The sequence below is a fragment of the Schistocerca serialis genome, unplaced genomic scaffold (assembly GCF_023864345.2).
Source record: "Schistocerca serialis cubense isolate TAMUIC-IGC-003099 unplaced genomic scaffold, iqSchSeri2.2 HiC_scaffold_879, whole genome shotgun sequence".
Lineage (NCBI taxonomy): Eukaryota > Metazoa > Arthropoda > Insecta > Orthoptera > Acrididae > Schistocerca > Schistocerca serialis.
Window position 1 is genome coordinate 739,870 of NW_026048495.1, and position 3,516 is coordinate 743,385.

The following is a 3,516-nucleotide window of genomic DNA, read 5'->3' on the forward strand; positions in this document are numbered from 1 at the left end:
CACACAGTGTTGAGCCACGAGTACATGAAGGTTGGCAGGGCAGTGGTGATTGCTACCTTGGAAATATAGGTCTTCCTGACTGGAGGTCACTGTGTGATGGGTGGCCACATATTCAGTTGTTGTGTCATTCTTGGGATTTTCACTGCTGATCTGGAGCATTTACATGTGGAATCCAGGCTCTAATTCCACCACAAAAGTATCTCACTGAGATATACCTGCTGCAGGATCACTTAGCAGTTATTACCATCATAAACAGGAGTTAATAGTGAGCTCCTGCCTGTTGTACTTCTTAGTTGGTCCGAAGGAAGTGAGCATATTCCTCGTCCTGTGCAATAATCTTGATAATAAATTAATGTAGGTTAATTCTTACAAGGAAGAAGAGAGCAACCAGCCACTATTAATACTGCTATTTATTTAGGTAAATATCAGTATTAATAGTAGTTGGTTGCTGTCTTCTTCCTTGTAAGAATTAACCTACATTAGTTGTACACAACCGTGGTCTCACCATGTCAGTTTTAGACAAAACAGAATCTTGATAGTACTCATGGGAACTCGGCTGCCCCATCATTTTTGTGTATTTCTTTTAATTATTTGTCTAAATTCCAAAGAGACTGCCAGCAGTAAATTGTGTGTGTCGTAGTGATTTAAATTTATCTGTAACTACTGCACTGTCTGGGCAGTATCTTACCACAAACAGCTTTTGTGTTGAGCGTCCAGACCTGATAGTTCACTACACAGCCCCTTTGCTTGAGGTGCATTCAAAGTACCAAGGCATTGATTTTGATTAATGTATTTATGTCGCCAAAGTGTCGTAGAGATGCAAAATTCGTGTCTAACATTTTAAAATAATCATATAAAATTTAAAAGTATGGTGGTTATATCATTGTTTTTCTGTTTTAGAGGTCTAAAACTTAATTATCCTATTGTACCTTTATATTTGGCACTGGTCCCAACAAAACTAAACATATTTTCCTATTGGAGTTTTGAGCTCAGTTTCTGTGCTTGCAGAAAAATAATAATGAATTAAAGATGGGTTCAACTTCTTGCAAATAAACAAATTATTGTTTTATTTTAACACTGAAACATGTTTCACCACAGTTGTGGCATGCTCAGTGGGTTTTTTTCTTTTATTTTCCTGAAATACCTACAGGCAGGTTATGTTTAAGTTAGGGAATATGATACATCAGATTTTGTTGTTATTTAAGTTATATACGCACTTTACCTTTTATAGGGTGGACAAATAAAAGTGGCCTGGATGAGTGGATGTGACTGGACGTGAATTTGTGGCAGCATTAACAGAGGAGGAAAAGATCTAAAGTTCGTTACAACAAGATGGAGCAACTGCCCATGCAGCTGGCCGAAACTTGGAACACATTTACACAATCTTCAAGCATGACATAGTTCCTAGCGGAAGTCAGTTTTGTCATGGCCCTAGGTGGCCACCCAGGTCACCTGATCTGTCAGTGTGTGATTACTTTGTGTGGGGAGCCCTCAAGTTTAAGGTGTATCGCAGCAACTTTCATAGTCTTCAAGAACTGCAGCAAAACATTTCAGATGAGAGCAATTCTAGTAGTCCAGCTTCAATCTTCTTTCAGCAACTTGCTGACCATGGCCCAAAAGTGCCAACAGATGAATCTTGGTCACTTTCAACATCTGCTACAGTCAGGTTAGTAATTTATTTCCTTTCCACTGCTGTGTTTCTTTGTACCCTGGCACTCTGTTCTCTGGGCGATTTTTCTTTGCCCCACCCTGTATTTTACGTTTTGTGTGTCCTATGGCTGCCAACCAAAACCAGCCACAGGTCCTATTTAGTACACCATATCATCTGCAAACATAAGGGATCTTTTAAAATCATTTGCATTGAAATTTTGTTTATGATCCAATCTTCAAAATGAATGTTCTGCTAAAATTTGTGGAGTATGGCTATTTTTGGCGTTACCACTGTAATAACTGTCTAGTCCTCAGCTGTGACAAGTTTGTTTTTATTTACCAAAGGTCTTTTAGTGTAGTTGAGTTGAACATGTGGACACCAGTAAAAGTTTTGTGCGTTATTTCATGTAGTTTGTCAAAATACAAAACATAATCCATGAATAACAAACTACATGAAACAGCTCACAAAAGTTTTACTGATGTCCACGGGTTCAGCTCAACTACACCAAAAGACCTTTGCTAGATAAAAACAAACTTGTCACAGATGAGGACTAGCCAGTTATCACAATGGTAAGGCCAAAAATGGCCATACATCACGAATTTTACAGAACATACATTTTAAGATTGGATTATAAACAAAAGTTCAGTGCAGTTGGCAACCACAAGAAACATATATATGCACTTAACTGTTTGTTTTACATTGTAATTTAAATAACAATAAAATCTGATGCATCATATTCCCTAACCCAAACATAATCTGTATGTATTTCAGAAAAATAAAAGAAAAAAAAAACCCACTGAGGATGTCTCAACTGTGGTGAAACATGTTTGGCTGTTAAAACAAAACTTAGTACACTGGACTTGCATTCAGGATGACGACGGTTCGAACCTGCGTCCAGCCATCCAGATTTAGATTTTCCATGATTTGCCTAAATCGCTCCAACCAAATGTTAGGGTGGTTCCTTTGAAAGGGACACCTGATTTCCTTCCCCAGCCTTGACACTATCTGAGCTTGTGCTTTGTCTCAAATGACCTTGATGCTGAAGGGACTTTAAACCCAATCTTCCTTCCTTATAACAATACAATAATTTGTGTACTTGCAGAAGGGTGGACTCGTCCTTACTTCATTGCTAAATATGTTTATGATGAGACCGTGATATCTTTCATCAGACTAGCCAGCGGTTTTGGAATAAATTACAGCTTGTAATACAGACCATATGACTGTACCAGCAAGCAGAATAGACACTAAATAGAGGTAGAAGTGCATTTAAACTATTTTGTTGACAGCAATTTCTGATCTAGTTTGTGGTACATTTAAATATTTGTTTGTGTGTTACACTATCAGATCTTTTTGTGGCACCCTTCATATCTTTTTCATATTTGTAGTATTTCATGCATAGTAGACAGTTTAATAATCATTTTACAGGTACTTAACTGAATAATTAGTTGTGCTCAGATTACCAGCTTGTCCTTTACCTAAACTATCTGTATTCAATATATTGGTGAAAATTTTCTTCTTAAGATTGGGCTCACTCGATTATCAGTCTTGGATCCCTGCATCCTTAGTTTTTCAACACATTATACTTATGAAAGATCACAATTTGTGCACCTAAAATCATACCACTGTCACTCACTTCTAGATACTATCATTAACAGCCGTCTGCCTGCTGGAAGTTAATTTTTAATATTCCTATTAAACAGATTTTTAGCTTGGATATCTTGGAATATTACCTTAACTTTGTGAATGAAGACTGTGCTTAACTTCTAAAAGTGTGGGTGTTGCAACACAAGGGCACCGATATGATAGTCTGTAGAACAGGGCCCTAGACCTCGGGGTATGGAGCATTTTCTCTATTTCGCAAGATG